General features: G+C 39.7%; 1 protein-coding gene and 1 pseudogene across 15 annotated transcripts in view; one reads left to right on the top strand and one right to left on the bottom strand.

The window, feature by feature from the left end:
- MAGI1 (membrane associated guanylate kinase, WW and PDZ domain containing 1) overlaps positions 1-26,299 on the bottom strand; it is a 542,794-nt gene that overhangs the window by 391,137 nt on the left and 125,358 nt on the right. The window lies entirely within an intron of this gene.
- On the top strand, positions 3,123-3,241 carry LOC118602656 (annotated as a pseudogene).

The raw sequence follows: 26,299 nt of genomic DNA, 5'->3' as shown, positions 1-26,299 counted from the left end.
TTAATTAAAATGAATCGAAAATAACTTGAGGCACAGTTTACACAAAGAAAATGACTGCTTTTTTGGTAGCGTTAACAAACTTATGTTGTATCTACTTTTCTTTTTTGTGTGTTTTCCTTCTAGGCTGAGAGTATTTACCAAAGGCAAGAAATTGATCTTAAATTTATTAAGAGAGGGAAAATTCTGTGGGGAACAAGGGGCATGGGGTGTGGAAGAATGGCAGCAGAGTAGCTTAGTGGTTAAAAGCTTGGATGCTGGACCCAGATAGCCCTGAGTTGGAGCCCTGCCACCTGCAAACTGAAAGCTCTTGGTTGAGTTACTTAACTTTTCTTAGCTTCAGGTTCCCCAGCTTCAAACAGAAGACTTCCTGCTGTGGTAGACATCGGAGCAGCTCACCAAAGATTTCTGGCCCTCTGCTTTTGGGGACATCCAAGGGTAACACTTCCCAGCCTCCGCTTTGATAGGTGGGTGGGGCTGTGTGATTAGTTCTGGCCAATAAGTTGTATGCAGAAGTGAGGTGTGTCACTTCTAGTCCAAACACAGAACTGCAGATTTAAGACCAACCAAAGTTTCCTTTTTCCTTTTGCATGGCAACCAGTAATGTTGGGAGGTGCCCTCCCTATCAACATGAGTGACTATGATGAGCAGGCTCCCCTCCCCACCCACTAACATATTTGATGCACACATATCCTGATCTAAAAAACAAACTCTTTTTTTATTAACACTGGAATTTGGGGTGTGGTTGTTCTGTCACTGCAGACAATACGGACTGACAAAATACTTCATAAGCTGGGTGTAAGGAGTAAATGAAATAATGCTGTTAAGATGTTTGTAAGTATTCAATAAATGTCTTTTCTCTTTTTTTCCCTTTCTTTTCCTTTTTTTATTTTATTTTTTTTTTGGTAAGCATTTCTCCTAGACCGGTATAACATGGCTAGTACTCCAGGCATACACTGAAGGTATATTATTTTTCTTCAATCTTAATAGAGATAAATTTAACCAAAGTGAAACATAAATCAATAAACGTTTTCTCCTTTCCAGGTTCCACAGATGATTTGATGTTGATATTTGGGAACTATAAAATTTAACCCCAAGGAAACCAGCTCTACCTCTCTGGATTCAACTTCAAACTAGAGAATTTCTCTGCAATGCGGATGAATAAATTAGTTTATCGATTTGGTACAAAAGCATGAATATACACCTAAAATTAATTATCAGTTATGCTCTATTATGGTTGAGGACCATACCAAGTTTTTCCACAAAAAAGGTGATATTAGAAGTGAAGCAAAATATCATCAGCCAAACTCATTTGGCTACCCTGTTTCTTTATAAAAATGCTAATTTAAATTAACTACCGGGGAATGTTCTAAGATTTTGAACCAGTGCTTCGTCATGCTCTCAATTACAATAAATGTAGTCCCTTCCTACTTCCAATATGCAATGCAGGATGACCAACTAGCCCCATATTGCCTGAGACTTACCCAGTTTTAGCACTGAAAGTCCTGCAAACCTGGAAACCACTCAGTCTCAGGCAAACCAGACAGTCTAAGACTATTTCAGTTTTAAGAAAGTCTGCATCTCAGGAGCGCTGTCAACTCAGGATAAACCAGGATGGCTCGTCAACCCTATTGCAAAGACAGCCTTCAAGCATAAAATAAGTAAGACACACCTTTCTGGAGTGTAAGATACAATTGGAGGTGTGTGTGGGGGGGGGCGGGTAATATTACATCATCTCAAAGAATTTTACATTGAAACAAATATATGTAATAGGATACTATATAAACTCTGGGTGAACTTTGGGGAAAAAGAACTCAAGCAGTCAAAGTAATGTTAAGCTTTTTAACTTCTGTTTTTACAGGGGCGCATGGTGGAGAAGACTGATAAGTGAAGCTGTAGAAAAAAAGCCACAGACACAGAAACACCTAGGATATAACGTTCACCTCTCCCTAACTTGCTACATGACCTCAGACCAGTCATTTAACCTCTCTAGGCCTCGATTATGTTTCCTCTATTTTAAAACACTCCTCATTAGAAGGCATGGACTTTGCTTTGGTCACTACTGTCTGCCAGGGACCTCTGCAGTATTTTACTAAATGAGCAGCTAAATCTTTAAGCCAGGCACAAAATTAATACCATGTGAGGATAGGTAACACTATCAAAGATCGTTATGTGGAAGTGCTTTGCATATAATAATGGCTGTATTAAAGTGATTTCTATTATTTTTGCAATGCTTTTTATCATCTTACTTTCTCCCATTCAACGACTTCTGGATATTGTGTTGTTGCATTATTTGGATTTTGCTGGGTAGTAGTGATAGAGTGTGAACTTGCAAACTAAAGTCAAAGAAAATCTGTTAGGCTAAATTATACATGCAGTAAATCTCTCCTTATCCTAAGGTTCACTTTCTGCAGTTTCTGTTACGCACAGTCATGATCCAAAAACATTAAATGAAAATTTTCAGAAATAAGCAATCAAGTTTTAAATTGCATGCTGTTCTGAGTAGTGTGATGAAATCTCAAGATATCCTGCTCCATTCCAGCCAAGATTTTAATCATCCCTTTGCCCAGCATCCCTACATTCTTACAAACCCTTCCATTAGTCTCTTCGTAGCTGGCTAGGTTATCAAATCAACTGTCACATATCACAGCTCTCGTGTTCAAGTAACTCTTATTCTCCTTCACAACGGCTCCAAAGCACAAGATCAGTGATGATTGGGATGTGCCCAAGAAAGCCATAAGTACTTCCCGTGAAGTAAAAAAGCGAGTGCAATACAGGAAGATATTTTGAGAGAAACCACGTTCATATAAATTATTATACTATACTGTCATGATTGTACTATTTTATTATTGTTCTTAATCCTTTACTGTGCCTAATTTATAAGTTAAATTTTATCATAGGTATGTATATATGGGGGAAAACATAGTATATGAGGATTCAGTACTATCTGAGGTTTCAGGTTTCCACTGGAGGATCTTGGAATGTATCCCTATAGATAAAGGGGCACTACTATATTAACTTAAATGACCACATGTATTTGGAAACATTTACTAAAATACGCTGGCAGAAATCAAATATTTATACTCAGTAATATCAAACGACGTTCAATCAAAAAAGTCTGAAGAGTATACGGCCATGCCACTCTGAACAAGTCCGATCTCGTCTGATCTCGGAAGCTAAGCAGGGTTGAGCCTAGTTAGTACTTGAATGGGAGACCACCTAGGAAGACCAGGTGCTATAGGCATAAAAAATAAATTAAAAAATAACAAAATAAGGGGTTGTAAGCTGACAAGGTCCTTACAATCTGTGAGGTCAACCAAGAGTTGCCTCACCTAAAAAAAATCAAATAAATAAATAAATAAATAAATAAATAAATAAATAAATAAAAAGTCTGAAGCCATATGCAACATAAGGAGGAAGAGACTAAACAGTATGACTATGAGAGGAGGAGGAAAAGGGGAAGAATTTGAGAAAAATGTAGATGAAGGCTGAGGGGGACCAACGTTTTAGCACCCCAAATATGCCTTTTGGAATATTAATATGTTTAAGCTGTTTATTTTTCAGAAATAAAGACTCAGGAAAAATCTTTGACCTCCCCTAACTGCTGAAAAGAATTTAGTTAGTTAGAGGAATTGCTCTAGGAAAGAAGATATCACCACAGGTAACTATAGTTTAATATGAACTAGTGCTGTGATACACAGGGAGGAACCTGGGAAGGCCCATTAGATCAATGTCTTCTCTGTGTCCCACTTTAAAGACGGCCAACAAACATTTATTCACCAAGCACTTGCTTTTCTATCTCCATGTGAGTTGCCTTCTTGACCTTTGAAGTCCCAAATCACTTTTCCTTAGCTTCAGGATGGCATATAAACCTCAACTGCTCTATGTCTTCCCAGATCTCATATTCTTATGGCATCCATACATGTACATCTATAATAAATTCTGGACATTTTCTCCTGTTAATTTGTCTCATATCAATTTGATTATTAACCCAGCCAGAAGAACATAGAAAGGTAGGAGAAAAATTACTTTTTGACCCCCGCAAGGCCAAAAGCTGAGATGATATGGGGAAGTTTGTTTTTGTTTTTGTTTTTTGTGGTTGTTGTTTTTGTTTTGTTTTTTTAAGTAGAGATGCAAGAGAATAAAGTAAGTCAGGGTGGGAGGGCTCAAGAGCCCTTGGGCCCAAGGTAAGCCAGGCTAGTCTAAACACCAAGTGTTCATGGATCAATACTACCTACATCTGCCCTCTTTTTTGTCCCTAGCCTAAGAAAGAAATCTTGGCTAGGGTTATTCTTCTGATGGCTTCCATGAGGTGATACAGCACCTAGTAATAAGAACAGCATGATATCCAGGATAGGCAGTCTGGCCTTAGCCAGTATCAGTTTTGGGCTTGCCCAGAAAGGGAAGAAGAGGATAGTGGGCAAATTTTACTTTATTCCACAACATTGTGTTTAAGATAGTGGATCAAATGTGAAGCTCTAACTAATAGGTAAAAATAAACACTAGATGTGTGTACATGCACACATCCATTACTATAAAAATAAGTTAGAAGTCATGTTTGACACCCGTGTTTTAAGTAATTGGCAAAGTGCTAGAAAATATTTGTGGTTGCTACTCTGAGGCGCATGACCAGCATCCTTTTTTGATTCATAATTTAAGATTCAAAAGGGAATCTTTTGAGATTTATTACAATCTCTAGATAGCCCAACCTAACACAGATGCTGCAAATGGCTCAATGGAAACTGTAAACATTATCTTGCTTGCGTGATATAATTTCACAAGTGCAAGCTTAATGCATTGATAAGTGAGTTCCTCACAAGGTCAAGATCTTAGCTCATTTTCTATGTATACTCTGAGCTGATAAAATGTTTAACACATGTTCCATCCCTCAAATACCTCAATATCAAAAGTCTAAAACACACACCATACTTTTCTCAGCTGCTGGGAAGTTCTGATATATCAAACCTTTATTCACGTCTCTGCTCTGCCTACGTTTGTCCTTCCCCATCAACTTATTATAAAAGAAACATATGATGAATTTCTTGATCAATAAATAAACCTCAATAAACAAGAAAACAAAATCAGTTTATCTACATGAGACCATATTTTATTAAATTGTATTAAAATGCTTTGATTGATGCATTTTGTACCCAACAAACACTAAAAAAGACCTTCCTGGGGGAAAAAAAAATGATCTTCTGAATCAATAATCCTCTGAAATGCCCCTGACAAAAAGAGTTAGATTGTGTGAAAATATATTTTTTAAGCAGTCAAAAACAAAGAAACATAAACAAATGCAACACACCTTCTCTTTTCATTCAAACATTTTGCCAACCCAGTAAACTTCGTAAGTACAAAACATCTCATTTTTGAATGAATGAATGAGTGCATCTATCTCTCCACTATCAAAAAGTTCAGGAATTCCTAAGCCAGCGGTTCCACAATCACAATTTCCATATAATTTAAAGAGCCCACCAGATAAATACAACTCGCCTGAAAGGCCAGATTTAGAAGAACTGCCCTTTTGCAAAATGTGTAACTTTCAAATATAGTCATAGAAAAACTAAAAGCTAGTCTTACCAATAATACTCCCGGGAGTCCTACTTGGGGGAATTTGCATAAAACACCCTACCTGAGGGGTGCTTGGTGGAGTGGGTTTTACAAATGAGGCATCCCCTTTAAAACAAAGCTAAGCTCTGCCAACTAAATGGGTTGCTGTGTTACTGGGTTTTTCTGGTCTCACCATGATCCATAGGTCTCACACACCTCCTGGGACCACACTACTGAGAAAAGGGAAATAATCCACACAAAGCCCACAACCAAAGGAGAAGTGTGGCACCTCAGAGGTAGGAACAGCATCCTCTGATCAGGGGCTGGAGACTCAAAATATCTATGGGGATCAGAAAGGTAAGATGAATGCGTACATCTGCTGGGAATTACCCAAGAGGGGACAGTGCTGTCTGCAGCTAGAGATGAAATGGAGGGTCCCTATGACTTTGATTAAATTTAGTTTTAAATCCTAGCTCTAGGATTTAAAACTGATGAGCAACCCCTGAGGCAGCAGAAGACACTAGCCCAGACCTCACTAATGGTCGCACTTTCAGACCTCTGGCAGGCTAAAGATACCATCTTGGCTAAGTTATGTTTCAGCTCCTGAACCCTAAGGTAGAATGACCCCATGGCTAGTTTCTCATGAGACCAGACAGAGGGATGCTGGAAAAGACCTCAGAACTGTCCTCAAGACCTGAAGAAATAATTTATTATTCTTACCTCACCTCTGATCAATCAGTTCCTAGCACAAATTCAAACATCTTAACCTACAGTGTCTTTTGATTTCGTCCTATTTAATCTGAAACCTACACACCATCAGGGAGCTGGGTTTTGAGCATTAGCTTCCTGCCTCCATACTGGCCAATTCAATATTAAACTATTTTTTTTTCTTTCTATAGAAATGCCTGTTCATGCATTTCTTTGGTCAAGTGCACACAGACAGGCAGGTGCAAGGAAAAAATCTGGGTTGCTAGTAACAGAGGGTATGCCAGATCTGAAGGATAAAAATTAATAGTTAAACTCAGCTGATCAAGCAAAACCTGCCCAAATCATGAGAGTGCGAGTTCACAGCCTCTAAAACGATAACGTAACAGTGAGGTTGTGATAGGCTAAAAGGTGCCCGCCCAATACTCATTCTTTGATTCATACTTGTGGATGGAAGTCTAATTTCATGGGAGGAAACATGTTCATTTAAAAGACTGCATGTTCTACTCTCCCTTGCAGTGAGGAATAACCAATGAGGTGTTGGATGGAACTTCCAGAAATGTTCCTTAAAAGAGAACAGACAATTGTCATTTAAGCTTATCCCCTTTCTTGTTTCTTCCTGCCTTAAACTTGATTCAGGAGCTTCACGTGAGGTAAGGACAACGGCATGACCTAGGGATGGCAGAACACGAAGAAAAACTGGTGACACTATCATGCACCTTACATTCTGGGCCACATTTCCTGGACTTAGCATTTTCTGAAAGAAAAGTCCATCTTGTTTAGGTTACTATTTTAGATTTGTTGCATTATCATCCCAATATAATTCCTAACTGACACAGAGGCATAGGTGCTTCTAAGATCAATCAGAATATTGATACACATGTGAAGCACTGAGGGCACAGGCCTCCAACAGAGAGGCTTTGGAATCTTAGATAAGGTTGTGACCACTGGGTCTGCCACGTTCTAGGGAGATAGCTTGCCTTGGGCAAGCTTCTTAACCTGGCTGGCCTCTGCTTTCTCACTGGGGCCTCTGGTAGTACCTACCTCCCAGGAGAAACACACAGATTGCACTGAATGGTTTACCTGAAGTACTTATCACCCTAGCCAGCATATCAAATGTGCTTAATAAAATATGCTAATTGGAGTAGGAACCCACGTGAGTCCACAAGATGGAAAACAGCCTATCAAATATCTGCTTTGAGATCTACAGGCAAGACATTAATAGCACGGAAGAAATGCGAGGAATGCAATCAAATAAATGAAGTCAGAAGGAGGCAGAGGCACGTGTAAACTTACATGAACCAAACCCGGATAGCCATTAACCCCACTGGGTACATGAGTTTGGGGAAGGAAAAGAAGAACAAAGTTAAATCATGCATACGTAAAGTAAAATTGCTTCATTCATTCACTCCTATATATCCATTCACTCATACAACATTCACTGGAAGCTTCTCATGAGCCAAGCACCATGGCTCAGCACTGAAGACTTGATGGTGAGCGTACACTCGCGCGCGCGCGCGCGCGCACACACACACACACACACACACACACACACCCTTTGCTTCTCCAGAGCTTACTGTCTGCAGTGCAGTACAACAGAACTTCCTGGGATTACAGAACTTTCTTAGAACTTCATTGTCCTTTATGGTAGCGACATGTGGCTAAGGGCACTTGAAATATGGCTATCGTAACTGAGAGATTGAGAGGTTTTATAATTGTATTTCATTTTCATTAACTGACATTTCAAATTAAATAGCCACATGTGGTTACTGGCTACCACACTGGACAGTGCAGGTCTAGGCAGAGTATGTAGGAAGTAGCCCTCAGGCTGGGAAGAAGAAAAGGAAAAGCAAGGAGAATGGAAGGCCCCAAAGAAATGGAATGCAGGTCTTACCTCAACAACTACCTTTATACTCATAACTTTCTGTACCGATTAAATACCTCATGTGTTCAGCTTTCCCACTCGTCCCTCCCCCAACCTCATAACGTGCCCTCTCAGGTAGAAGTTAAAAATAAACGGCAGATGATAACAAACACAGCTTGTACTCCCATTCAGTAAAGTGTCTACCAGAGCACTGAGTCAACAGACTCAGGTGCCCAATCCAGTTCCGTCCAAACTGCATGCTGCCTGATGCTGTTGCCTTCCCATATATCCCTGAAAGAATGACAAGGTCACTTTCACATGAAGTGACACACAAGCTGCAGTGCTATAGAAAACAAGGAGTCCAAGAAAACACAAACAGGACTTTGCTCCTCTCCATTTTGATATATTTTGGATGAATGAGCGAAGCTGTTGATGTGCTAAACTTTCATGTCAATAGCACTTTTTCAAGAGATCAACTTGTCCTGACTATATTGATGCTTGGAGCAAAGAACAGGCAGCTGATGGGCTCAACCCCCTCAGCAAAGCTGGAATGGTTCTCTGCACTGCAGTCAGCAGCCTGAAAGAACAGCACCTTCTCTTTCCAGGAGAGTTTCAGGGCATGCTCGAGTTTATAGGATGTCTAATGGAAGGGGAACTTGAATCGCCCACAGGGCCAGACTTTCTTTTCTTGAAACAGAGTAACATATTAGAAATTGTCAATTAGTCCACCAAAACATAGAAATCACATGAAAACCAATATAACCTGACTGCCCTATTCACTTGACAAGAACTGGCAAGCCCAAACAGAGGTAATGGGGCTTAGCAGGGCTCATGGCCACTGCGTGCATGCGTGCACACACACACACACACACACACACACACACACACACACACACACACGAGGTACACCTGGCAGAAAGGCAGCTCTTATTTCTCAATGGGAAGTGACCTTTGTTCATAGGGTCACTGCTAAAGTCATGGTCAGCATCATTCATAAGAAAATAGAGCTAGTATTTATGAGGACTGGCAAGCAGTTCCCTGGAGAAAGGAAACACGAGAATACTGCATACAATCTAATAGTGTTTTAGATTTTTATGAACCATCAAAATACAAAAATGATGCCAAGTGATCTCTGATTTCAGATATGTCCTATTTTTCATACTTAACAACTCAGAAAATGATGAAATTGTGTAATTATCACCCTAAGATTGTAAATCAGAACATTTTCATAGCTATTCTCTAATTTACACCTGTTAATCTTTACACGACTCCAGCTAGAGCAGATCTCACTGCCACCGATTTCTATAGGGAAAAACACAGCAGAGGGTCCTGCCTGGTCACCGGGTCCAGAGCAGAACGGCCTTAACTTCCCAGCAGGGTCATCTGGTGTATCATACTGCAGAAAGTTGGTCGGCAAGCCCGTTGTTTTAGCTCTTTTGTCCAGTATTTCCCTCAAGAAAGATGCTGGTGACGGGGGAGGGAGGGAGGAAATAGGCCACCCCAAAATATACTTCTTTGACATAGAATTATCTTAAATTGGTTATTTTTAAGAAAGTAGACACACAAGAAGCTCCAAAAACCAGAGATACTACCTTTTTGTGAGAGACATTTACATTTATAAGAAAAAGTGTAAGGTTGTCTTCCTCTCTACACCAGGAAGAGGGGGGTGACTAACATTCTAGACACTCTCATTAAGTGGAGAAGGCTGGACTTTAATTTGCATAACCTTGTATACTGTGTTTTTCCTGGTCACCTCCCATAACTGGCCTTCCCCACCACCCCCAGCATCTTTCGTCTTTACCTAGAGATGGTATTTAAGGTGACTGCTTGGGCCAACTCAGGGAGTTACTCAGTTTTCCTGGGCATCGTCCATGTATATGGAAGTATTAAACTTGTTTGTCTTCCTCCTGTTAATCTGTCTTTTATTGGGGTGGGAGGGTTCTCAGCCAAGAACCTATAAGGGTAGAGAGAAAATTATCCTTCTTCCCCTAAAGAACCTAAAAAGCCATAAACTTGAGATGCTGCCTGTCATGAAACCTGAAAACTGCTATGCATCAGGAATCTAGGTAGGTGGCGCTATAGTCTGCCACCCACATAGATGGGACTGATACCCGAGTCCTGCTTTACTTAAACTGAATTCTTTTCAGAAGGAAAACATTGAAAACATCCTGAAGCCATTTCAAAGGAGATAAAAAGGGAAGGAGGGAGGGAACAAATTAGCCTAACTACACACATTTTGATGATTAAATAAAGATTGATGAAAAGCTAGTGTTTTCAAGTGTTAATTCTAAAATAGTAATAACTAGTACAATGTTTCATTAATGGCCTAAGCATAAATGGGATCATTACCACTAAACAAAAACTCATGACCAACAGAAGCTTCCAGATGACGTCAGAAAGGACTCATAGCTCCATGCTGACATTAAGACGTGATGATGTAATTTATGGAGCTAAGTAAGCAGTGTGATTAATAAAAATGCCCTGTCTCACATCTATAATACAAGCCAGTTGTTATGGAGTCAATACATCCATGGGTCTCTGGTGCATTCAACTAATTTTTAATCTTGTGGGTTTGTGACTCTGCTTGGCTGAGTAATGCTATTAATACATTTGAAAAACTGAACCCAGATTTTCAAAGTTTAATAAGAGGTAACCAAATCATTGCCTGTTTAAGCAAGAATCAAAAATTCATTTACCTTTAACTCTACTGCACTCTCCATCTCTCCATGGGCTATAATTATGATTATTTCTCTTTTGAAAAGAGGAAAGGGGGAGAACAATAACATTGTGGCCCTAAACCTTTTTAAAACCACCACGGGCTCTTTTCGTCTCTGCAAGAAACTCCTCATCTATGAGTACATGGAAAGAAATAATTTTCAAGAATTATTTTATGCAAATATGTAATCTCCAACTGCATCTAAATTAAAATAGTAATAAATCAAATCCTATTTTCTCATTGACTTGTATTATTATTTCACAGTTAATTCATCTTTACTTCTAAATAAGCTAACATCGAGTTTCCCTGCATCTACCAGAAATGCAATTGGAGGCTACAAACTACAGAGCAAGAAATTCCTACCATGGGCAGGAAAGGGTGAAAAGAAGGGAACCATCATATGTTGAATGCCTGCTATGTGCCAGCTGTTGCGCTGTGTGCTTTAAATATGTGATTTTATTTAGTCCTTATACCAGAATTGTAGACAAGTGAACTGACAGCCATCTTTACGAATGGAGACAAACGGTGGAGCAGGGAGGAGCTGGAAGTCACAGAGCTGGGCGGTGGGAGCGCCGGTATACCTGGCTCTGCAGCCCCCATGCTTTCCTCTCCCTCCCCTCTAACTCAATAGAGGGAAAAGTCCTATGGGGAGGTCACAGGGATCTCTGGGTACATTTCTAACAGTAGCTGTGGGGATTTACCATGGTGATGGCATCCTCAGCCAGATGCCCCGGGGAAGGGCCCTCTAGAATTGTGTTAGGAGCTTGTCCTCCCTAAGGCAGCTAGTGCCACTAAAGGGAACGCTCAGGGGAGAAAAGCAGGATGTATGTGTGGTAGACTAACAGTGAGCAATTTTTTCTCTTCTTCCATTAATGTCAGCTACTTTGAGAAGGGGACTGTCCTTCATAAATTTAAACTGGGCTTTACATGACAAACACACTGTTCAAGGAATTTCAGAGTAACAAACAATAATCATTACTTTCCCTACACTTTCTCATTACTTCCAAAATAGCATATAGAATTCAAATCAGAGGGGCACAGATTGTCCTTTAACGAAGGTCCTTATCTCAGCAGCATTTCCAAGGAGGTGAGTCAGCCACAGCACTGTGACTGTGGGGCCGGCATCACCCTCAGATTTAAGAGTTACAGAAAGAAAGCTTACCTTACTCTAGTTTTTTGGCTGTGGAGGAGGCAAGGGACCTACCTATATCCTCTTTATGCTGCTCCTGGTTTTCAAAGATTTCTCCAATGTGCTATATTCCTTATCAGAGATCACAAAGTAGAAACTTGGGGACCAAATACACCCCTAGTAAATATTTTGTTTGCCAACACAATGGCTTTTTTTTTTTTTAAGTTGAGTTAGCAGTTTCTCAGATCAGGCGTGGACTCTCTTGACACGCCACCGCCCCACAAATTCTGACCAATTCTGACTAAGCCAGGCCAGTGTTACTCTTATGGTACCTCTCTGGACCCTAAACACTGTATTTGCAAACCCAGCTTTGTATATTCAGAGAAAAAAAAAAAGACAAAACGACTCACCTCCATGAAAATCCCCACTAGAAGGAGAGTCACCTGCCAATCAGAAACATCCCTTTTGGACATTAGGTGGAGAATAAATTAATGGCTATGATGTAAAGTCAAAAAGGTTTTGAATTGTATCTGTTACCGCAGCTCATATTACCTAACATACTCAATCTGATGGAAACATTCTCTCACTGCATACAGAACAAAACCCAGCTTTCCCTGCATGGCATTCAAGGTCTCTCCTTATCTATAAGGCCCCAACTACTCTCCAAGCCAATTTCCCACCAAGAAGCCAGCAACATACAAATACTTCCCACAAGTACTGGCCATCGCCATTCCCCTCAGTTCTTGAAATCTTTGCTCTAAGAATCCCTTCTATCAGAAAGCCCCAAATCCCTTCATATTTGACAAAATTTAATCAGTCTTCAAGAATCGCTTTAAAAAAAAAAGAATCAGTTCAATTACCACCTCCTTTGAGAAACCTATGGGGAGCTGGTTGTTATGTTCTCTGGCTCCCAGAGTAGACAGAACAGACTAGGTTCACTCCTTTACTACAGGAGTACCATTTATGACATTATATACTGAATTACTTCTGTGTTTTCACACCTACTAGGTGCTTCTGGAGGACAGAGGCTAAGAGCTCTTCAATTTCACATTATCAACCTTTAACACATCAGCTGGCATGACTAGGGACTTCATAAATGTTACATGGGTAAATTAATAGATGCATAAAGGAATAGGGCACCTGCCAGCTACATTAGGTAATAAACGCAGGTGCGGCTATTTGGCCTCACAAGCCAAAAGCAAGGCCACTTCCATAGTGTAATTCCATGGCAGATTGATTTCCTTTGTCTACAGCTCAGTCTGAGATTTGCAAATCTGGATCACTGAACACAAGAGAGCCAAGTGAGAATATTAGAAAATCCAGGGAAATTCACTCCACTGCTAGATCAGGAACTCAAAGCCTCCAATCCATCTATCAAACTGGATGAAATAGGTGTAAAATCAAAAATAATGTAAATGCTCCCATTGTTAATTATACTTCACTCAATAAAGCTGGGGAAAAATCCCTCCCCAAAAATCTGTTACATAAAATATGACATAGACCTAAGTAAAATATTATACTATAAATATGGCTATTGTCTCTGTTTTCCCATCCTAATTCCACCTCCACATCTTATCCCTCAGATCACAGCTAACGTAGCATTTCCTCAGGTCGCCTCTGCTATATGCTCAAAGAGCAACTTCTTTCAGAATTGGTGTGATTCGGTATGATTATTTGATTATTATCTGTCTTTCCCACTAATAGTAAATGAAGGATGGTGGAAAGAGCTTTTCTTTTTCTTTTATTAAATAAGTTAGTGAATGAACCAATGAATGAAAATTCAACAGAATAGTGACATGAAAAAATATACTTATTACCGAAAAAAAATTAAGTCACCTAATAGCATGTTCAGCATAATCTTATTTTGTGAAGGAAAAATGTTATACTCACCTGCCAATATACACTTCTCTCGGCAAGGCTCTTTACCAAAATATCAGCAACGCACTCTTCTAGCCAATGTTAAAAGTATCTGTGTGAGGGAATCACACCTTCATTCAGAAGACTCCAGGCTCTTCTTTCTCCCTGGTACAGTCCAGAGCAGTTTCCCCCCGAGTAAATGGATGCAATGGACAACTTCTGGGAGCAGGTGAAAAATCTGGCCTCCTTCCCTGCTTTGCTCACAAACTACAAAACAGCAGCTGTGATGGAAAAGTGTGGACCGTCCAGGCTGTCACCAGCCATGGCATGATGGTGGAGCCCATGACATGTGCCAAGTGGCTAAACCAGCCACATCCGACACTGCAGAGCTAACTATATACCAGAATTGAGAAAAACAGCATTTTCTATTCCAATTTTCCAACTACAGCCAGTTCGCTATGGAGAGAAGAAGATGAAGAACGAAAGGAGCAAGGTACTCTGCCTTTACCCTGCCACTTCCTTCCAGGCTGTTTGAGAGAGAACCAGGTGGTGATTCACTGGAAGTACTTACTTACTCACCCTATCACAAAATGGAGATTTTACTGAGGCTGCAGAATAAGGGAAATCAAGAGTTTCCTAGGGAAGACTGGCAGGGATAAAGGAACGCACGCCATTATCGTAATGGCAGGCATAATCAGCTCTTCCCTTCAATACTTTAAGTGCATCTATAATTTTACCATATAGACATGCATACACAGAGGCACATGTACACACATATATACACACATAGAAAGTATATGTAATATATAGTAATGTTTACAAAAAAATCAGAAGTTAGGGAAACTGAGCCACCATAGGCTCGTGTTATTTACTCTTTGATGGTACAATTTACTCCTGGAATTTAATCAAATAAATAACCTAGGATGTGCGCCAATATGAAAATCTGTAAACATCTTGAGCATTATCTAGGTAAAGAAATTACAGTATACCAAAAAAAGGGCAAACTTTTAAAAACCACAAATGTAGCTGCTGACATCTAATAATGTTCATGTATATTATTGACAGAAAAACAAGTTTCAAAACACTATATATTGTATGATTCAAGTTTTATAATAGAAACATTTATATGTGTAGGCTAAATGTATACAATTTGTTTAAAAATATGAATATTACATAGAATATAAAAACATATAAAATATAAAACGAATGCACACTAAATGTGAAGAAAGTAGTTATAGTTGGGAGGGACTGTTGATATTGGCTGTCTTCAACTTTTTCCCTGTATTTTCAATTTTTTTCTTTAAAAATGAGATGTGCAATTTTAAAAAATGGTAGAACAATGAAAGGAAACTCAAGGAAAAAGGAAGAGAGAACTCCATGCTGGGTTATAGAAGAGCCAGTTGAGAAAAACCAGGTCATGATAGAATAACCCATGTAAGTTGGGCTCTGGACCTAAAGAACTAGAGATGCGGCATCTCGTCTACATGTACAAGACAGTGTTTCCAGTGTGGGCATTGCCCACTGCAACTTACCTACATTCCCCCTCCCCCAAGCACCTAAACTTTACTATTTTCTGAAGCTATTTTCGAAGGCTGGAGTGTTGCTACCTTCATCAAATAAACTTAAAAAGTGAACTAACTCATGGTTGCTCACCACATGCAAAAGAGGCCAGGTAATCAGCACAGAGAAGAGGGTGAGGCCTTACCCAGCAGTCAATGGTGGGGACTGGCCAACCAGCAAGATGAGCAGCTACTCAACTGCCGCTGGCTGTTGCCTGGCAGGACAAGAGCCCAACCACGGATATCCATCTTTGGATCTTCTTTAAAAGAAGCCAAAAACCCAAATGTCCGGGAAACCTCCTGATATACTAAGTGTCCATTACTATCTGAGTGTGTCCTAGGGTTACTTAACCTCTATCTGGTTTATTTCTCCAGTTTGTAAATTGGAGATAAATAAGATCTATCTCACAGGGCTGTTGTGATGTTTAAATGACTTAATCCACAGAAACTGCTTAGACAGTTACCTGGCCCAAGGTAAGTACTCAGTGTTTATCATCATCCAACCATGAGCTCCCACAGATACCCCTGAACTACTTCTGCCTGACACTCATGAGCAACCTGAGGGCAGGGCCAATGCTTCTGCTGGCTTCTTCTCCCTCCCAATGGCATAATAACTGGCATACTGTTGGTAGCAGTGTTTTCTGAATATAGGAATCAATCACAGAATAATTCCTAATGAGTTAAGGTCCATTAAGACCTTCTTGTGTTACCAGTCCAGACCCATCTAATCTCAAAGGGTGTGAGTGGCCTGCACAGGAAGCAGCCTCCTTGAAAGACTGCTCCTCACCTCAGCCATAACAACCTCTGCCCTTTACTTGTATTTTCCTAATTCCCCTCTAGGTCGGAAACTCAGGACATGGCAAGTCTGGAGAGGATGGGAACAGATGGCAGTCCCGGGGGTGACTCCTTATAACTGCTGACCTATCAGGAATCCACAAGCCACTACTCCCTGCCCTGTCATTTGTTTACACGTCCACCTACTGAGAAAAACCCCCACGAGTTCTTTTGGTCCATATGCTTTTCGGGAAAGTTGGCCCTGTGTTGAGAATAGGAAGTGAAAAGTGCCAGTACCTTCCTACCACAGGCCTCTCACCTGGCCTCAGCTCAGGAGATTTTGTGAGACTAATTGTTATCTCAGCCATCTTGCCAGTGAGTAAATCCTCAAATGATCCTGCAGATGAGGGTAGAGAACAATGATCACTGTTGTGACATATGTCAGACACTACACTAAATGCTGTCAACCATCCTTACATCAGCATTATAACAACCCTTTGAGGCAAGTATTAATATTCCCATTTTACAGAGGAAGAAAGCAAATCTCGAAGAGGTAAAGGAAATCACCAAACCTAAAATGGCAGAGCTCAGATTCAAAAGGTAGTTTGACTCTGAAGACAAGGCCCTTAATCACTTCTCTTAATCTCCCAAAGAGATTTTCAGCACTCTGGGAGAATGTCTCAGAATCTCCGTGTGTCTGTCACATGGCCTCCCACATACCATATGCTCAGCACATCTCTCTGGGAGAGTGCTCACTGACATCCAGTCTTTCCTCCTCTGAACTCCATTGGAAATGTGCACTATTCCCTGGAGCACCTAATTATTTCCAGGGGCTGAGTCCCTCGAAAAATTATAAGGCATTAAGGGTATGGATGACAGGATGGACCATTCCTCTATTACGCAGCACAACAAAGACTTGACAAATAAGTTTTTAAATCTTTTATCTAGACTGTAGGACAGAGTGGTCTTTTTTAATATTTCACATATTTTACAGAAATCACTTCCACATGAAGTCCACCCAGACTATTCCATTTAATACTAAAATCTGCTAAACTCTGGGCATTTTTAGTCCTCTGACTCTGCTCTACTTTTTCTTTATTTCATAGCCCTTACCAACTTCCAATATTCTTCATAATTTGCTAATTAATGTTTATAGTTTATCATCTGTCCTACCTACCTGCCCACCTCCACTAGAATGTACACTACCGGAGGGCAACACTGTTTTTGAACTGATGCACCCCAAGTACTGACAAGAGTCTAGCACATGGTAGGCATGCCATACATATTTCTGATTGAACTAAATTGAAATGAAGATTCTCACTGCAGGTGAGAGACAAGTGAAGTGCATGTGGTACAATGCCTGGCACAGAGTTAGCATTCAATACCTCTTCTCTATTCTGTCTGTAACCCAGAAAATGAAATCTGCATAGTAGTCTGCACCTGGCTTCATAGACTGAGCCATTGATTGCTACCCTTACCATGGATCAAGCTGTTTCTGAGAATGAGAAAGCTATTCTTTATTAAATGCAATTCCTGTTAGAAGAAGCTATTCTACTAAGGATGCTGAGCATTTATTTCTTCCATAGACAGGAGCCTATAATGTTGACAAATGTCCGTAATGATCAGCAACCAAATATGGAAAGGGTAGAGACTGGACTTAATTTAATAGGCTGTCTAAGAGCTGGGATACAATCTTTTTTTAATTCCCATGGCCCAGGGTCAATTCAGTACTAGAGTAGCAGGCCTGGATCTCAATGACTATTCGGTTTCATTCTAAATGAATGAGGAGGGTTATCCAAATGATAGAAAAATAATCTTTGTAGCAATTAGCTATTCACATCTGACCTCCCCACAAGACCTTGATCTCCCAGGGGGTAAGGTCAGTGTCTTACTGCATATCTTTGTATCCCCTGGCCCCAGCACAATGGCTAGTAGCAACTCACTGAAATGAGGATGAGAGGTGGGAAAAGATGAGGGGAGGAAAGAGGGAAGGGAACCAGAAAAGACAGTTCTTAATGGTGTGAAGGAGGGTGGAAGGGAGACAGGAAAGAGTGGAGAGAAAAATAGGACTGTGTGCATAATGAAGACTACCATTTCAGGAAAAAAGATTTTTTAATGAAATGAAAGCAAACTATGGTTTTTATGCTTTGATACATTCCTAGAGGTGTGAAGAGAATCAACCTAATAACACTAGATGCCTGAGGTGGGACTGAAGAAGCGTTGAGATTGGCCAGAGTGGGGCAGGGGGGTGGGGAGGATATGTTAACTTTTTTGTTACACAGTTCTATACTGTTTGACTTGCTCTGGTATTGGAATTATGTGACTGTAGTACAGCCATCCAAGAGATCAGCACCGAGAAAAGAGAACTGGGGAACTTCTGAGGGAAAAAAGGAGAAAAGTAATTATGGAATACTTCCCAGGAGGCAAGTATTAGATCTTAGGGAGCAAAGCGGTCTGCAGCCAAACAGTAGTGTGAAGCCGTACAGCCCAAAACATGGCAGACAGACTGAGGTGAAGGGGAAGGAACAGGAAGGGCACTTTTACCTAGGACCAGACTCAGGATCAGACTTCAGGAAAGAGCAAGTAGAGGACGTAAAGCAGAAGAGGCAGAGTGGGAGGTGGGGGAGAGTTGAGTGGAGACCTGGACTATTTAGCATTACCTTGATGTAAAGTTTTCTAGTGAATGCTGGGAAAGAAACTCAAAACTTTACCCTGGAAATAGGGTTAAATATCATGGAAAAAGATTTACCAACTTTCCTTTCTCCTTCATCCCAGCAGTCATTGTTCCTTCTTGGACTACTCCAGAAAACCGTGGATGAACTACTTGTTGGTAATTTGTCCTGCCTGTCTCAACAATAGTTCTCCACTTCGTGTATACAAGTAAGGACATTCTCTTTCATGTCAGTCTGCCTCCCACAGTCTCTGCAATCAAAACATTGGTGTCAACCTATCAGAGTTCTCGCTCTGCTAACTTACCAGCTGTGTGACCTGAGGGCATGTTACCAAACCTCTAAGACCTTCAGCTTACTTACTGGTAAAATTGGGAAAATTAAGAGTACAGTACATAACTCATAGACTTGTATTAAAGATTAAATTAGATAATTACATTAGTGTAGTGGCTAGCACATAGGAAGGTCTCAATAAATACAAGCTATGACTTTTAGGCAATGCTTCATATACTACTCACAGTCACCCTATAATACAACTTCTTATTATTAGTTCCACATTACAGGTGACAAAAATGTGCCTCAGAAGTGAAGTAAGTGTCTTGAGGTTAAATAACTAGTAAATAGCAGAGCTAGAATTTAAATCCAGATGGAAAACTTGTGTTCCCAACTCATAATTATACTGTCTTCAAGACATTCTCTCTACTTTCTTCCTGTAATATTACCCATTTAATATTTTCACATTTGCTATTTTCCTTTAATACTACCACATTCCTCTATCCCTTTCTACCTCTACCAAATTCTCTTCCTCTTTTTTAACCCTGACCTATTCATACCTGAGGCCACAAAGTCTAAGCCAGAGCTTAGAGAGAGATGTAAACAGAGACAAGGATCAAAAATTAGAATTCATTTAGCAATGTCTTCTAAATCCAAATGCATACCTACCATCCCACCCAGCTCTTCCACACCTGTGCAATATATAAAAGAAATGAGTGCTTGTGTCTACCGAAATACCTATACAAAAATAAATGCAGAATTTTAATTGAAAATAGCCCCAAAACTACAAGCTACCCAGATTCCTATGGCTAGAAGAATGAATAAATATATTATGGTATAGTGTGTTCATACAGTAGAATATAACACTGTACGATGTAATCTAAAAGCAATAATAAATGAACTAGATAGGCACAACAAAATAGATACGTCTCATAAATGTTATATTGAATAAGTTAAGCCAGGCATAAAAGAACACATATACTGTTTTTGTTTATTTCAATTTCGAGGGCAGGCAAAATAAATGTTTAGTAAACAGAAGCAAAACAGAAGTGACCTCCTTGAAAAGGGAGCTTTCAGTAGGAAGAGACACAAGAGAAACTTCAGGGGTGCTTGCAGTGCTCTGTACTTTGATCTGGGTGGTGGCAACAGAAGAATACACAGGTTAAAAGGTCACCAAGCTGTATTTAACATTAGTACTTTACATGCTTTATGTATTCTAGCCTTCGACTAAAAAAGGACAAAAGAAATAAAAATATCTACATCCATTTCACTGCAGAGGTCTCCAGGGTTCTGGGGTAACAGCCAACATGGCGGACTTTGGTGCTGTCCACAGGCCAAGTGCTGACTTGTGCCTTGGCTAAGACCTCAGACAACCTTGTATGCGGGAATGGGAACAGTGTAGATCAGGACACATCCAATGGAGTCACAATTGCATCTGCTGCCCTCTGCATCTTTCAGCCCCACAGCAAACTGTCAGACCTGCAGAGGTCTGCAGCAAAAGCTAAAGCACAGCTCATCCACAGCTGCGCTGCTTGTGCTGATTCTACATTATGTTCTTTCAGTAATCCTCAAGATTAATTCTTAATTCATATTTTCTGGCACATTTGATGTTTTTTAGTTGTCACATTATGATACTTTGTTCTCTTTCTTCCCCTCATTTGACTCTCTGATCTGGAATGCATCCCCTGAAGGTGTCTATTCTCTCTGGTCACAAGGCTTTCACACAATGGAGCTTATTGGGACCCATTCATTATCAGGCACATTATTATATTAGTTGCCACATTTTGAGGGAGAAGAAGATAGAGTGACAGTGTGTCCAAATCCCTGGCAGATTTGATTTTTGACAAGGGTCCCAAGACAATTTAATGAGAAAAGAACAGTCTTTTCAACAAATGAAACCGGGACAATATCCTATCTGCATGCAAACAAATGAAGTTGGGACCCTTTCCTCACACCATACACAAAAATTAGCTCAAAATGGATCACAGACCTAAATATAAGACCTAAAACTATAAAACTCTTAGAAGATATAGGAGTAAATCCTCATGACTGTGAGTTAGGCAAAGTCTTCTTAGATATGAATTAAAAGCACAAATACTAAAAGAAAAAAAATAGATAAAACAGTTTTGTGCAAATGAAAAGATGCCCAACAGAACAGGGGGAAAATATTTGCAAACCATACAATCAATAAGGGATTTGTGTCCATAACATAAAAATAATTACGCAACTAAATAATATAAATTATACAATTTAAAAATGGAGAAAGCATCTGAATAAATACTTCTCCAAAGAAGATACACAATGGCCAATAAGCACAGGAAAAAGTGCTCAATATCATTAGCCAACAGGGAAATACAAGCAAAAACCACAATGAGATACCACTTCATACACTTGAAATTTGTATACTTCATACACTTGATTTAATAACATGTGTTGGTGATGACGTAAAGAAATTCAGTCCGTCATACATTGCTGGTGGGAATGCAAAACAGTGCAGCTGCTTTGGAAAACAGTTTCTCAAAAAGGTAACCATAGAGTTTTCATGCAAGCCAGCAATTCCACACTCAGGTATATTCTCAAGAGAAATAAAAACATATATCTATGTATATGAATATTCATAGGAGCCCAAAACTGGAAATAACCAACATATCCATCAACTGATGAATGAACAATATGTATATCTATACGATGGAGAATTTAGTCATAAAAATGAAGTATTGATACATGCTATGACATAGATGAATCTTGCAAGAGTGTTAAGTAAAAGAAACTAGTCACGAAAGACCACATATTGTAGGTTCTATTTATATGGAATATCCAGAACAGTCAAATCCACTGAGAAAGGAAGTAGATTAGTAGTGGACTAGGGATGGGGGTTAGGAGAATGAGAGCAAAGGGATACAGGCTTTTTCTTTGAGATGATAAAATGTACTTAAGTTAGATTTTAGAGATGGCTGCATAACTTTGTGAATATACTAAAACTACTGAATTTTAAACCTGAAATGAGTGAATTGTATGGTTTTGAATTACGTCGCAATGCAATTGTTCTCTATTTTTTAAAAGAAATTAGCAAAGGAGAAAAGGAATGGCTATGACATTTTGAAAAATAAAAACAGAATATCCTGTAGGCTACTGAGGCCACATAAGGAAATGGAAAGAACACATGACTGTGCCTAACGTGAGAGGGGCAGAGATCGAGTTCTGCTCCACCTCGCTGGCCCAGACTCGCTCGGTGACCTTGGTAAAGACAGATCTCTCCTCTGAGTCTCATTGAAAAACGTCATAATTCTCTCCCAGCTCTAATATTTCCTGATTCTCAAAGATGCATTGCAGATTAGTTATCTTAGTATAACATGATGAAGAGTAGAAATAATAAAGAAGAAAAATCGTAACTAATACTGATCGAGCACTACTTCATGCTACTTGCCTTACATTTATGCATTAGCTCATTCAATTCTCACAATAACTTCTTGAGTCAGATAATATTATCCCCATAGTTCAGATGAGAAACTGTCCTGAGAAGGATTGAGACCCTTTGTCCATCAAGGATATTATGAAGGGAAATTCCAGGATGACAACTGTGGAATAGACACAGAAAGGGCCCAGTCCAGATTAGAGCAGGAAGATAAGAAACAACATGAGAGAAGAGTCCAAGAAATTTTTTTTTTTTAAGAAATGATGGATTCTGTGATTGGTTTGGCTATGTGGGGAGCATTTTGAAGTTTTGCTGCAGAGAAGAAAATAGGCAACAGAAAAAGCTAAGCATTTATTAGTGTCATAAAAAGCAATGTAATTTTAGTATACTATATGACTGTGAATGTTTATCCCAAAATGCTAATAATGATATATAGATATTAGGAGGATAGAGGAAGAAAAGTATGAGTTCTAGGTGGAATGAGAAAATGAATTCTCAATTTCTTACTAGGGATAATACTAGATAATACCTACCTTTGAAACTGCAAGTAATAGAAATGCCAACATAAGGTTTGTAGATATGGAGAGAAATATCAGACAAAAAAGCTTAGAGTTAAAGATGGTATCCATTGAAGGGTGGGGAGGGATGATGTTAGGAACTCATACTTTTTATTATAAAAAGTACTTTTTGGGCTTCTTATAATTATGTGTATTATTTTGATTTTTTAATAAAGTTAAAACAAAATAAAAAACTGAGATTAAAATTCAGGTCCGAGCCCAAAATCGATGCCATCAACCTACTCTGTGGCCTAACCTATGGGACCTTCATCCCTAAAGGATTTATGTAAAATGCTCTTGGAGATGTCTTAGAAAACATTTTTAAACAAATTAAGTCACTTTTAACATAATCACCAATATGAGTTAATTCATTTCACAGAAGAGATGAAAACCTACACAGCTCAATTCTCCCTCTTTCTCTCTCCCAACACTCAACTGGCATGAGTAACACAAGTAATTAAGGCAGAGCCATAAACACTGGCAGCTGCCCTATAACTATGAGCAGCTCTCAAAAGCCCTCAGATATTTTGATGTGTTTTTCTCCACTTCCACCCATGGGACGGGTTCCCTAGAGATGACCTCAGCTTGCATCCAGCTACAGGGTGTAGGCCTCATCCTTGCAGAAAGTGTTGCAGCTCTCAGGTACAGATTCAGTAAGGGGAGAAGATGGGGAAATGTTTTCCCAGCAAAACAGTCACCCAGATTTTTCAAAACTGTGGATCAGAAGCTTTCTGGTCATCAGAAAAGAATCTGATCACCTACAAATACAGAATACCCCATAACAAAATAGGACCATAGTACATAACAAAACCACCCGACTCTGGACAAAATCCTCACCTGACAAGGTGTTCAGGCTTCAAGTCAACAATCTGAGATGTGTGAATGTAGGTCTATCCTTTAATTGTCCCAAAAAAGACAAAAATATTATTATTCTCTCTAGTCCTCAAATAAGTGTTTATTACCCATGATCAGAAAGAAGAAATAAAAGAACAAACGACACCAATAACAGAATAGTTTTCCCACCATGATTGCATATTACATTTGTGATAGTTTAAATATTGCACTTTGCTTCAATGCTCTCAGCCTGTTTACAAATAGTCCAGAGTCCTGCTCCTGCTCACAGCCCAGAGGAAGGCTGCCTGGATTGATTTAATGACCAGCTGACAGGAAGCTTCCTCCAATTTGTCTATGTAACAGGTGGGGGTGGAGGGAGGAGCTAAAGGTAGAAACTGTTTTTTTACATTTGGCAGTTTCTTCTTCCAAATCTTTATCATTCACCCTATCTGAGCTGCTTTTACTTGCCCTTGTTTCTGGAGCTCAAAAAGTGAAAGCCGGAGTGCTCAAAGTCAATATAGACCTCGCATTGGAATAATGTCCATGCCATCAATCCACCTTTAAAAAAAAAAAAGGCCTTGGTAAACAAGAGTATCCCCACCAGGCAAGTCCACAGTCTAATTGGGGATGAGTCAGCTCATCAATGCACCAGAGACTTTAGCTGAAACCTCCTTGAACATTTCTTAACTTGTTGAAGCAAAGCCAGAAATTCAGGTGGAAGGAGAGTGTGAGTAGAAACCGTAAATTTACTGGAAGTCCCAAGATTAATAATCAAACTCCTAAAAAGCAATCATTCTACATTTGCTTTAAGGATTGTGGAATACCAGATCCCCCACCACCTGCAGCAGACAGAATTTCAAGATGGCAGTAAAAGTTCTGTGCAGAGAGAAGTGAGAGCTACCTTCATTAAGGGAAGAACAGGTTTCCTTGATGATTAAAGCCTAGCTTGTGATCATGTTATTACATTTTGAATAAATGTTACAAAGTGCTAAGTGACATCATGCTCAAAGCTTCACCTGTTATAACAACCTTGGGCAACCAGACCACCTGTATCCCAGTTCCAGCTCCCCAACACACTGGCTGTGTGTCCACAGGCAAAGTTCTTACTTCTCTGTACTCAGGCTCATCTGTTAGTTGAGAAAAATAATGATTCCTACAACCCAAAGGGGAGTTAAACAGTTTGAAGTAGGCAGTCTGGGTAAATATCTAGTACATACTGAGTGAACATCATTTTGTTGTTGTTGTTCCCATTTTTACAGATAAGGAAATCACGCTCAGAAGGGATCACAAGTTTGTCTAAAGTTACACAGGTGATACGTGGCAGAACTGGGTCTGATGGACTCCAGAGATCATACTTATTATAGTCTTTCCTCTTCCCTCTACTCTTTCTGTTATTACCCTTAAAAAATACGAGATTAGCTATTGGCTAATTCCTCGTCGAGATTTTCTGTGATTCCCAAAAGAAAGGTAACACTAGAAAAGCCTTGATGGCTGAGTCAGACAGTGATCAGGGACAAAGTGGCATCCATGGAATGTTAGTTTCAGAGAAGAATGAGTCCTTCAAATTCACATGCAATACCCTTCTGTTACACTTAACCTTAAGTCTAGGGCAGTGAAAATAGGCAGTAGCAAACTCAAGTGTTCTGATTTATAGCCCTGTGATCTTTCTACTACCTTGCCTGGATAGAGAGCTGAGTGGTCCAGAGCTACATAAACCCAGCTGTAATTTGTCATGCTTTGGACCTTCTCCACCTCACACAAACTAAATTAGTTTGTTTTCAAAGCCAAATTAAATGTCATCTCTTCTGTGAAGTCTGCCTTGTCATCCCCCAGCCCGGTCGAGATTAATCACTCTGTAGCCCTTGTCATCAGCTCATGATTTCCTGCCTTTCCTTGATCTTCCAATTAACCCTCAGCTCAGTCGATCCTTTCATGAACTTTACCATTTACTACTTGTCTCGTCCTCTGGATTGGAAGCTCTTTGATGGCTGGATTCATCTTTCTACTATGCTATTCATGCCCAGCCTCCCATGCCCTGTACATTTGCATATTTTCATTTAAACATTAACTTAACCAACAAATATTTACTAAGGTCCTACTTCATGCTATACATTGCATTAGGGATATAACAATGACTGAGACAGAAATTGAACCTGCCCTCAGGCAGTCTTCATTCTTAAAAGGGAAGAGTCACATTAAAGAATCATTCGAATAATACTGATGGGTGGTACAGACTGATCAGGAGAAAAATGTACTGTATTTAAGTGAGTAGGAATGATTGGGGTAAACAACAGGTAAGGGAAACTGGTTGGGGTAAGTTAACAAGTAAAGGAAACGCTCCATGTGAGAAGTTCTCCATGTGGACATGTGTATTTAGGAACATTATGTTTTGTAGCTCGT

Source organism: Rousettus aegyptiacus, unplaced genomic scaffold, assembly GCF_014176215.1.
Source record: "Rousettus aegyptiacus isolate mRouAeg1 unplaced genomic scaffold, mRouAeg1.p scaffold_m13_p_4, whole genome shotgun sequence".
Classification (NCBI taxonomy): domain Eukaryota; kingdom Metazoa; phylum Chordata; class Mammalia; order Chiroptera; family Pteropodidae; genus Rousettus; species Rousettus aegyptiacus.
Note: the sequence above shows the minus strand (reverse complement) of the source record. Positions and strands in the feature narration are given on the sequence as shown.